We start from the raw sequence: 12,500 nt of genomic DNA, 5'->3' as shown, positions 1-12,500 counted from the left end.
CATTTTATTTACAGATTTTGATCTGTAACATGAAATTTGGATGAAATGCAATTAGTAAAAAGTAATCTGTAAAAAAAAAAGGAAAAAATAAATAATTAAGGGAAACAATTAAATGAAAAAATTATGGTGAAAGGAAATAAGATAATTGGCAAAAAAAATTATAAATAATAATTTCAAGAAAACTGCCAATTTACTTTTTAAAATATATTTTAATTAAGAAGGTTTTTAAAGTTCAATTTTCTGGATTGATTTTTTGTTTGTTATTTCTATTTAAGAAATGTGTTCTTTGCAACAATAATGGAACAAAATTCATTCCATACAGGACAGTAACACAGAAGTCTGTGTCAGGATTCAAAACTTGTTCTTAAACAGTAAGATAAACTCTTAGCAGAATAAAACCCCACACTGTCCAGCTCCAGTGTTCCCAGTTGAACATTAACTCTCGCCTCTAGAACAGAAACTGTACAGCACTAACCAGGGCAAATGCAGGTTACTGAATAATCCTGTAATCTATCAGAAGCAGTCCAACAACAGCACTGACATTTCAGCAGCAGCTGAACCTCAGGCTGCAGCACAGATTCTGCAGAAAGTGCATGTTTTGGCAATAAAGGATCATGTGAAACATAAGCAGATGTTTAGTGGAGGTTCTTTGGCGGGGCAAGGGTGGGGGGGTATATGCGCAGCTGAATCCGTTATGTAACGTTGTCTACACGTCTATTTGGAATGCCTGATTCCTAGGAACGTATCGACGACTCAGCTTTAAGATTTGAGTCGTAGAGCGTTAAATCTGAATAATGTGGCTATTTATAGTTTGGTTTGGTTTCATTGTTTGGGAATTGACCTAAAATCTGAGTCAAAGGGGCTTTTTGTCCTCATTTCAGATAAAAATAAACACGTTATATCTATTCATCTGAAACATAAAATTGACAAATGCATAATCAAATAATTTATCAAATAGTTTTTATATGTATAGGTACAAGTAGAGTGAAAAAATTAAAAGTAAAAATGTATTTAAAGGTGTTCTCCAGTCTGCTGCATTGTGCTGTTAGTCAAGGGCTGAAATGTTTGTGAGATATTGCTTTTCTTTATTTTTTTTACATTAGAGATGTCACACAAGTCTCAATAAAAAAACAAAACAACCTTAAATGACAAATAATTAGTATTAATTAAAGTATGGGCCTTGCTGTCAAAAGCGGTAATTAGAGTAACATGCACAAGAAAATCTTTTGAATATTTTTTTTATGTTTTTGCTATTTAAATTTCACATAAAATGCGCAAAAAGCAGTTTTTTTCCTAAATTTTAAACTAAAATTTGCTGATTAAGTAAAAGATATTCAATTGAAAAGATGTCCAACTCCATCTTCTAATAAGATATCCAATTGTTATTAGAAGATGGAGTTAGATTGGCCGTGAATGAATCTAACTATTAATTATAAAACAAATTATTTGTGTGAACAAACCTAATCAAATAACCTTCATTAACAAATTTGTTTTTCGTTTAAGTTCAAACTGCTCAGGCTGGTCGGGAGGAAACTTTTCCTTCTGTGGTGGCTAAAGTTAGCCTGGAATATCTCTGAGCTAAGGGCTAAAGTTACCCTGGAGTAGCTTTGAGTTAACGGCTAAAGTAAGCCTGAAATGTATCTGAGCTAATAGCTTAAGGTGACCAAGAATACCTCTAGGCTAAAAGTTAAAAGTAGCCTGGAATACCTCTAGGCTAAGGGCTAGAAGTAGCATGGAATACCTCTAGGCTAAATGCTAAAGGTAGCATGGAATTCCTCTAGGCTAATAGCTAAAGTTTGCCTGGCATACCTCTAGGGTAAGGGCTTAACGTAGCCTGGAATACCTTTTAGGCAAACGGCTAAAGGTAGCCTGAAATACCTCTAGGCTAACGGCTGAAGGTAGCCTGGAATACCTCAAGGCTAACAGCTAAAGGTAGCCTGGAATACCTCTAGGCTAACGGCTAAAGGTAGCCTGGAATAAGTTTCCAAGTGCTAACGTTGTACATGTATCTACTGGAAGGATTATGCATTTTTTTGAATTATTTTTTTTTTCTTTATTGAAAATTGTGACTCTTTGACCTTTTGTTGTTTAGGGGTTTGAATGTCTGTGTTTCTGCTTTAGAAATGTTGGTAAATTTATTCCCCTTGTTCAGAAATCCCTGTTCTGTTGCGACTGTTTCTCAACCTGAGGGTAATATCCTCTGCCTTCATTTTTCAATCAGCTCACAAAGCCTCTAATGGGTCTGAGAAGTGGAAGAAAAGCAAACCGTCTAGGATCCAGTCTTGTAATTTGTATTTTTATTTGCCTCATAGTTAATTCTCTTTGTATTTTTTTGCATTTGTGAAAGAGGGCCCAAAGGGTTTTAGCTGTTTTAAAGACATAAGTCAAACTGTAGTAGGGAACAGATGAACACTAGAGATATGAGCCGCCACAAAAGGCAGCCCAAGTGTTCGATGTCTGATTGACTTTCAGCTGCAAGATGAGGCAGAGATTGTTTAAAGATAAAAAAAAATGAAGGGGAGATGTTTATCACAGGAAAACGGTGACACCTTTACAATTGCATGCCGAGCTGAGGAAATGATCTAATTCAACGAAGCCTTTTGAAGAACCAGCACATGATTTATGACCTCAGAAAGCAGCTTGTAGCTCTGCAGTCTCACGTGAAACACGAATTACTGTATTGGAAGGATGTGGCTTCAACATAATGCTGTAAAGTAAGGTAGTGGAGGTGTGATGATGTTATTGTTTAGTTTCTTTCAGTAGGACTGCTTTATCCTATCCAATATTAAAGTCTTCTCAAAGAAGATATGAGAGCGGAAGCTGCAAGCGCAGCAGCGAAACAGAACGGATAATCTGAATAAGATAATCAATGCGACGCATCAGGCCAAGAACCAAGACATTTTCGGGACCTAAAGAGGCGTTTTTATTAAGGCAAAACCAATTTTCAGTTGTTATTCGATTGTCAGTTGCTTTAACGTCACAAGAAACCTTCAGTTTTTCAATCATATCTAACTAAAAACATTTAACAAGACCTGTAAAACAATAAAAACCTCCCCTGCTCTGAAATGTAAGTGCAAAGTTTAGAGTAATAAATGTGATTTTCAAACCTTTACTGAGGTAAGAAAAGAATCGGCAAATAAAATTAGTTAGTTAGTATTTGCCAGTCACCCATGTTTAAAAATGTAAGATACTGTATGGAGGCAGATTGATTAGTCAGCCAATCAAATGGGTGCACCCTTATAATGAATATAATCAATTCTATGCAGATATGATACATTTTTAATGCATTAAAAACGATTCATGATGCATTGTACTAGTGATAAGATTGAATGTTATTAATCCCTGTTAATTGATTATTGAAATGATGAATTCAGTAATCAATTGATGGTTATACAGACTCTATTCAGCATAAAGAGCAGTAATTATACGGAAAATGTGTAAAACAAAATAATAGAAATATTTTGCATTGAAGATGGAAAAACTATTTTTGTCTTTAATTGTCTTGAAATTAATCAATAATTGCAGCCCTAATTGGTATCGTCCCATTATATTCCATTTATAACACATCTGTATGCAGCCATATCTGCTTTCCGTTTTGCCTCTCTACTATCTCTTTCATCCTTTTCTCCATATTGCGGGGAAGGGAGATTTTCTACATTTTATACGTACGTTTGGGAATCCTTTAAACGTTGACACTCCTCCTTTGCCTTTAAAGGTAGGCGCATTCAGGGGGAATCTGGATTGGTGAAAGTCTGACTCAAGGTACTCGAACAGACTGTTGTCAATCGTTTATGTGCAATAAGGAGGTGAACGTGTTTAAAGACACAGGCCGTTTCTCAATATGTGTACTTGTGCGTTCTCATGTGCTCGTGTAGGGCCCTATAATTTCCGCGATTGCGGATGGAATCGTGGAATTGGCAAATTAACGCGGAATCTAGTGTAAACGCGGAATTTCTACATTTGAAATGAAATTCTGTTTTTGTGTGGGAGAAGAACGTACATCGGGAGGAAATGAACACCGGGGGACGCAAATCTGGGTGACACAACCCCTCTCGCTCCGTCATTTCCGCTCACCCTCCCCCATCAAAACATTGAAAAAAATGGCGAAGCGGCTCTCCACAGCTCCGCTTTCGGCGAAAAAGTTGAGAAACACGACGCTAAGCCCTGAGTACAGAGCCAGGCAGTTCCCTTCTGACTTTTACGTGTCAGGTGAACTACAGGTGCTGGTCATAAAATTAGAATATCATGAAAAAGTAGATTGATTTCAGTAATTCCATTTAAAAAGTGAAACTTGTATATTATATTCATACATTACATACAAACTCATATATTTCAGATGTTTATTTTGTTTAATTTTGATGATTACAAATGACAACAAATGAAAATCTCAAATTCATCATATCAGAAAATTAGAATATTGTGAAAAGGTTCAAAATTGATGGCCCCTGGTGCCATACTCTAATCAGCTAATTAACTCAAACCACCTGCAAAAGCCTTTAAATGGTCTTTCAGTCTAGTTCTATAGGCTACACAATCATGGGGAAGACTGCTGACTTGACAGTTGTCCAAAAGACGACCATCGACACCTTGCACAAGGAGGGCAAGACACAAAAGGTCATCGCTAAAGAGGCTGGCTGTTCACAGAGCTCAGTGTCCAAGCACATTAATAGAGAGGCGAAGGGAAGGAAAAGATGTGGTCGAAAAAAGTGTACAAGCAAGAGAGATAACCGCACCCTGGAGAGGATTGTGAAACAAAACCCATTCAAAAATGTGGGGGAGATTCACAAAGAGTGGACTGCAGCTGGAGTGAGTGCTTCAAGAACCACCACACACAGACGTATGAAAGACATGGGTTTCTGCTGTCGCATTCCTTGTGTCAAGCCACTCTTGAACCACAGACAGCGTCAGAAGCGTGTAAAGAGAAACAGGACTGGACTGCTGGTGAGTGGTCCAAAGTCATGTTCTCTGATGAAAGTAAATTTTGCATTTCCAATGGAAATCAAGGTCCCAGAGTCTGGAGGAAAAGAAGAGAGGCACTTCATCCACGTTGCTTGAAGTCCAGTGTAAAGTTTCCACAGTCAGTGATGGTTTGGGGTGCCATGTCATCTGCTGGTGTTGGTCCATTGTGTTTTCTGAGGTCCAGGGTCAACGCAGCCACATACCAGGAAGTTTTAGAGCACTTCATGCTTCCTACAGCTGACCAACTTTTTGGAGATGCAGATTTCATTTTCCAACAGGACTTGGCACCTGCACACAGTGCCAAAGCTACCAGTACCTGTTTGAAGGACCATGGTATCCCTGTTCTTAATTGGCCAGCAAACTCTCCTGACCTTAACCCCATAGAAAATCTATGGGGTATTGTGAAGAAGAAGATGCAATACACCAGACCCAACAATTCAGAAGAGCTAAAAGCCACTATTAGAGCAACCTGGGCTATCATAACACCTGAGCAGTGCCACAGACTGATCGACTCCATGCCACGCCGCATTGCTGCAGTAATACAGGCCAAAGGAGGCCCAACTAAATACTGAGTGCTGTACATGCTCATACTTTTCATGTTCATACTTTTCAGTTGGCCAACATTTCAATAAATCCTTTGTTTTTATTGGTCTTCAGTAATATTCTAATTTTCTGATATGATGAATTTGAGATTTTCATTTGTTGTCATTTGTAATCATCAAAATTAAACAAAATAAACATCTGAAATATATGAGTTTGTATGTAATGTATGAATATAATATACAAGTTTCACTTTTTAAATGGAATTACTGAAATCAATCTACTTTTTCATGATATTCTAATTTTATGACCAGCACCTGTATTGTTTTGCAAGTTTTGTCAACATTCCATTGATTGGAAGCGCAAAAATACATACATAAAACGAAAAAAAAAAATGAATTTTCAAAAATTTAAACGGAAAAAAACAGAATTTGGGAAAAAATAAAACGGAATTCGGGAGAAAATAAAACGGATTTTATAGGGCCCTACTCGAGAAACGTCATCACCCTCAGCCCTAATAATGTTCCAATTTACAAGAACAGCAGACCGAGAATGGACAAAGCCTCCGGATGTTGTTCTTGCCCCTCTGTATTTACCCAGCATGCATCAGAGCAGACTTGTCCGTTCTTGAGCTTGACAGCAGTCCCAGCATGCACTGCGGTAGCTGCAGCTTTCAATGGGGCGCTCCATTGAAACTTAAAAGTTCTGGTTGCTGTTGTTCAATAAAAGTATGTTTTAAGATCATTTGAGTCGAGAATATTATACTTTAAAGCGTCACTATATGGTCCATTTACCAATTTAATGTGTAATTTTAGAAAAAGTTGAGAGGACCGCGGGAACCAGCTGAGCTCCGAGGCTAACGGCAGCCCTCTCTTGGCATAGCCATGTGTGAAGGACCGCTGGCTCTGATGGCGATTTTTTTTTTTTTTTTTTTTTGGCAAAATGTTCATTTGTTTTGTGTTTATCTGACTGTGTTCATTATTATTTCCCCTCTAAATGAAAAAGGTAATAATTTATTATTATCTAGACACTATTAATCGCAGGAGGTGAAATGCAGCTCTAGACAAGTCGGGCATACGATGACGTCACGAGTACACTTCTGTCCCATATTTATGCCGCGTGCTCTCGTTCTCACCAAGTCCACTCTTTCCTGAGTTCTTATTAAGAACATACTTGGCGAGAACACGAATCCGTACTCGTGTTCTAGTGAATTGAGAAACGGCCATAGTTCCTACTGAAGATTAGCCTAAAGCTGCTTTGCTAACGTTATTGGCTTGAACTAGGACAGAGTCTGTAATGTCTCAAGAGGTTGGACTTCCTAAAACAGGAGCCAATCACAGCAAGTTTACCCTCTGCAGCTTTTTCCATCCATAAGCTGACAAAAGTTGAAAATTAAACATTCAAAATGCGCGTGGAGAGTAGTTTATGTATGTGTGTTTTAGATAAAGCTGCCTGTGTAATTATTTATTACGGATGTGCATTTATGGCAAAATCCTGACTTCATCATTTAAATCTGTCTTACCTCACAGTAAATGGTCAATTTTGAAGTTCGATTCATAAAACCAAAGACTAATTTTCCACCATTCTTATTGCTTCTATTAACTGTTGTTACTTTATTAATTTGCTTTTGAATGTTAAAGTTACTAGTGTTAATATTTTACATACATAGGCCTACGCCTCGTACAATTTATGTAATTGCTAAAAAATGATTGAAAAACAAAGCGATCCAATTATTTGAGATCGGATCGAGAAGAATCTAGAACCTAAATCTTGGGAATTAAAATGGAGTTGATGGATAAAATTTGACAAAGCATTTATGAGTTTATAAAAGTAATTTTGAGTTTTTAATAGAAAAAATCCAACTTTTACAGCTATTTAATAGGAGCGCACCCATTATAGGTTTCTGGCCGATCACTGATTCTCGATCTTTAAAAAGCCTATCATGGCGATTCTTACTATGACGATACAGATTTCTTTTTATAACTTATATGGTGTTATACGACAATACGCAACATATTTTAATCTTATTTTGATGAAAATGAATCATTGTCAATGATATCATTATAAATATATAGGGTCTCTCTTGAAAAAGAGATTCTGAATCTCAATGGGACTTCCTGGTTAAATAAAGGTTAAAAAAAAATTGAGTAACTGCTGTCAAATCTAAATTAAATTTAGGTTTTGTCAGTGGTTGGTTTCAGACCTTTACAGAGGTAGAACAGATTGGTGGAAGAGATCAGTTTCACATCTAAGTATCAGCCGATCAAGACCACAATCGATCAACCAACTGACTGATAAATTGGTGCTATTATTCATGGATCAATTTAGAAATTTTTTTTTAGCAGTTACCTATATCTGTTTTGCTGTGTAGTTATGCAACATTTTGTTTCCACTATAATATCAAAGGTATAGTGGAGGATTTTCTGTTTCCTGGTGGATCATTTAAATAAATGGTTCCCCTAACTGTCAATCATTCTGCTGATATGTTTACGGTTTCATTGAAGCTCGCCTCTCTGTCGAAAATGGGCGACAGACGTAACAGAAAAAAGTTTCTGCGAAGTGTACGAGAAGAAAAGAAAGGCCTCAGAAGAGAGAAACAGGACGAGAGTGTTTTTTGGGAGATTCTTTCACGCGATGATGACGCGTCGTTTCTGAAGTTTCTACTCGACGGGTAAAGTTTGGCACGCTATGTGGAGAAATCCATTTCATATCTTTGCTAGTAAAACGAGGAGGGCTCGTGCATGCTCTCGGGAGCGGGTACAGGGTGGTACATGTGCATTTTATTTTAAAGTGAAGAGGGCGGGTCTTTTCAAAAACTATACCTTTAACATTCAGAACGAAATGAACCATGTTAATGGCAGCTGTTAGGACTGCTGAAAATGTTTTATTTAGGATATCTTTTCTTTTTAACACTGCCCCAATTAATATTTATTTCTCTTTTTGTTTGTTTTGTTATCAAATATTAGAATCGACTCAGACCTTCATTTCAGTGCATTGCTCTTATAAAGGATCCAGTTCAGTCCAACAAACAGCTGTTCCAATAACTAAGAGCAATTTATTAACTTGTTCCTCTGATCTTCTTTTAAAGCCATGAGTCTTTTTATTAAGATCATAAAATGCTGCTAGAAATGAATAAATGACTTAAAACTTTTACTAGAAGAACTTGAGCAATTTCTATGCAAATAAAGACTTTTCAAAGAGTTCAGTTTGCGGTGAAGCTTTGATCTCATTAAAGGGCTGAACGCTGGTGCACAAAGAGTTTTATGCATCTGTTTGGCATGTAGTTAAAAGGAACCTTAACTAGACTTAGAGTTAGACAAACTTTAGTGTAATTTTCTATACATAAAGTGCATACAAAACCAAATTAGGTTGCTGCTTAAAAAAGTGAAATGAACATTACCATTATAAATTGCAGAAGTCATCATCATATAAATGGTACACAGAAAAAAAGAAAAATAATGCTGCAAAAGGGCATTTATATAGAAAGGTTCAGTGCAGTGCAAAATGATAATGGTGCAAAATGCAGTTCATGCAGTACATGTTAAACTGAGACGCAACTTAGATTTATTTTTGTCATTTTGTGACAAAAGAAGTGTAAACAAAAAGAAATTTAGTTAAGAAAAGCTCTCTAGACAATTTCAGTTGTTTTTTTTAAAGTGCAGCCTTTAAAAACCGTAAAAATACATAAAAACAGTAATAAAAACATATGACTGTATATTTACATTTCAGTTTTGTTTTTTTTATATAATAAAATACAATAAAATAACTCATTTTACATAACATTCAGCAACTACATGCTTTATTTACACTGGGTAGATCCTTTTATGTAGAACTTTACTAAGAGAGGTTAGTTACTTATTAAGTTTATTTATTTTGGAATGGAAAGCAGTTATATGGGAGCATATGTTGGATAGAAGTCATTTTCTAAATAAAGTTGTGATTTTTTTTAGCCAGTCAGAAACGTGAAGAAGGAAACCTGAATTCCATCCGGCCGTGTCGCATTCCTTTTTTTTTTTTTAGAGGTTGCACCAAAGCTACAGCTCGTTTCACAAGCGTCCTCACTACGGCATGAAAATATGCCCGCAGTTTATTTCTGTCAGAAGCCATCTCAAATTGCAGAGAGCAGACGCACCAAGCAGGAAGTAGCGGCCATGAGCACCGGTGAAGAGAAAGTAGATTTTTCACAATAAAGCCATCTGAAAGGTTTAATGGAAAATGCTCCTTTGTCTTTTCTTATTTTTTTTTTTTGTGAAGTGTTGGAAGGCTGATTGGAACTGATAGAGTTTGAAAGTTTTCTGATTTCCTTGGGTTCACTTGTCTTTGTGTCGTTTGTTTCCCTGCGGAACGTTCCGCTTCGCCCCATATTAGCTCCCTGCTTGTCATCTTCATAAAACCCGCTTTTCTGTTTTTCCGTAAAATTCATTCATGCTCTGTTTTGCATTCAGGGTCCACTGGGACATTTTTCTCTCAGAGAGGCATGTGATCGGTGAATAAAAGAGAGGTTTTTTTCTTTCTTTTTTTTTTTTTTTTTTAATGGACATGATGAAACTAAACTCTAAACGGATGGACATCAGCGGCGTCTCTCCTGGCAGAGGAGCTTCCTCGCTCCGATACCCGTCTGTTTCCTTTTCCTGTTTTGGCCCCCGTGCACGGAAGGGGCCGGCGGAGGGTCACGCCGGGGGTTTGAATCCGCAAACGGAGGAGGGAATGAAAGAGGCGTGAGACCTTCACAACAGAGGTTTGGTGTGTTAGTAACGCGGTCACGTCCGGACGGAACCAGAGAACAGAGACGGAAACAAAGTCTGACGTTGGGAAGAAAAGAGTGAGAAGTGTTTGATTACAGGGATGGCAGCAGGAGGAGGGAACTTTGTAACTGAGATGAGCAGGCATGGCTTCAAACTAACAACGCTCTAGCTGTAATTAGCTATAAAATATAATTAAAAGCTTCCCAACTTTATTCTGGAAGTGCTTGTTTCTTTAAATGCCCTAAAATAGATGGAAGTAACCTTTAAGTTCACAGATTTTTGCTTTTAACATTACATGAAGGAGGAGGGAATTTGTTTTTTTTAAATCTCCAGACTGTTTTGAGTCTTCTGTAGATATTCTGTTGGAGAATCGAGGTTGACCTCTGTCTGATGACACATATCCTATATTTGGACTCTGTTATTAGACCTTCATCCTGTTGAAAGTTTTAAATAGCAGAGTAACACATTTTCACAAAATGTACCCTTTTTCCAAAGAGTTTATTCACTCCTAAGGTTCAGTTCAATGCAGTTTATTTATGTAGATAATTCAGTCAGATCATGCAGATTAGTTAAAAGTGTTCTGAGGAAAAAGCAGCAGTTTGCATCCAGTCATTGACTTTCTAGTATTTGCTACTCCTGGATAAGCATGTTGCAACAGGACATATATTTGTTTGCATTGCGTCTTTGGCTACGTTCACACTGCAGGCCTTGATGCTCAATTGCGATTTTTTTTTTTGCGAAATCCGATTTTTTCGCGTTGCCGTTCATATTTCCAAATATATGCGACTTGTATGTGATCTCCTGTTTGAACTGCAGTCATACAACGCAAATGTCCCACATGCGCAGTAGAGGACGCAATTACATCACAGACTAGCGTGCTCTATGTTTACGGATGTAAACTTGGATGGTAGTGCCGGCGCACGTCTAGCGGGCTTTTCCAACTATAAAAACTCAATCTTTTTAATATGGTTAAATATAAATACTGCTCTCCGCATCATCATCTGGTTGTTGTTTTTCTTGCCGCTTCTGCATATCAAGACCCAGAAAAGTGACCTTTGTCGGGTATTAATGACGTTCAGGTCGGATGAATGCGACCTGGCCGTTCAGACGCAGGTCGCATTTGAAAAGATCAGATTCATATCAAATTCAGGACCACACAGCCAAGCGGCCTGGGTCGCATTGGAAAAAATCGGATCTGTGTTGTTCAGACTGCCATGAAAAGATCCGATCCAGGTCGCATATGGCAAAAAAATCGGATTTGGGTCACTTCAGGCTGCAATGTGAACATAGCCTTTGACTCAACAGCAATCCCTCTCACCAAGCATGCATGCAGCGACAGTGAGGAGCAAAATCTCCCTTTTTAGCCGGAAGAAACCTCCAGCAGAACCAGCCTTCTGCTGAGGCTGACTGGAGTTCATGGAGACAGAAGCGGACATATAAAGAGAAACATTGATCAATAACTTTACTTTCTATGTTAGAAAAAATGTAATAGTAAATTAACTCCACAGGTGGGTCTGTCTATGAAAAAAAATGGATAAACAGATGAGCTCTGAGACAGTTTTCATGTTTAAAACGATAAATGAGGGCACATCCAGTTAGGGGATGAATAATAAATACTGCAGAATTGCAGAGTATAGATAGAATGAAGCAGAGAGAGGAAAAGTGGGCTCTAAGTCCTCAGGCAGTCTAAACCTAAACTGTAAATAACGAAAAATAACAAATCTGAAATGGAGCCATAAATAAAATAAAAATACCTTCAATGAGAAATAAATCTTTTCTCCCATAAACATCCACATTTTGGAAGGAAGGTAGACACTAAATGGGAATTTAATTAAATTCAAAACTACTTCAAAGTAAGTTAAAAAGTATTAAAAGTATAATAATGAAAACAAGGGTGTTTTAGATGCTTCACCATCATGCCAGACAATAATTTCACGTGACATGTAATAGCAAAACTTTAAGTAGTTTGTTATGGAAGAGATTGTTATTCCAATCATATAAGATATGCAGAGATGTTTTAAAATGATTTGTCTTTATAAAATACAATGATCCTCTCATTTCCACCTAACTAAAGCGCCCATGTGGTCTAAAGAAAGGCAGGGCTTTATTTGTTTACTACAACGATAAAACAAAAAAGGGAAGTCCAATCTAACAACCGGCATCCTCACATTTAAATGCTTGTCAGCCAAAAATAAGCTGTGTCAAACAAAGAGGTCCGCCCTGAGCGTCACATGACCCGAAAAAAGGCGGTCTGTT

General features: G+C 37.4%; 1 protein-coding gene across 1 annotated transcript in view; it reads left to right on the top strand.

Moving 5' to 3' along the window:
- The window catches only part of LOC119780789 (carboxy-terminal domain RNA polymerase II polypeptide A small phosphatase 1-like), a 31,058-nt gene that overhangs the window by 9,813 nt on the left and 8,745 nt on the right, over window positions 1-12,500 (top strand). The gene's annotated exons all lie outside the window — the stretch shown is intronic.

This window comes from Cyprinodon tularosa, unplaced genomic scaffold (genome assembly GCF_016077235.1).
Source record: "Cyprinodon tularosa strain WSP-4 unplaced genomic scaffold, ASM1607723v1 ctg166, whole genome shotgun sequence".
Classification (NCBI taxonomy): Eukaryota; Metazoa; Chordata; class Actinopteri; order Cyprinodontiformes; family Cyprinodontidae; genus Cyprinodon; species Cyprinodon tularosa.
This window is presented reverse-complemented; position numbering and strand designations above follow the sequence as displayed.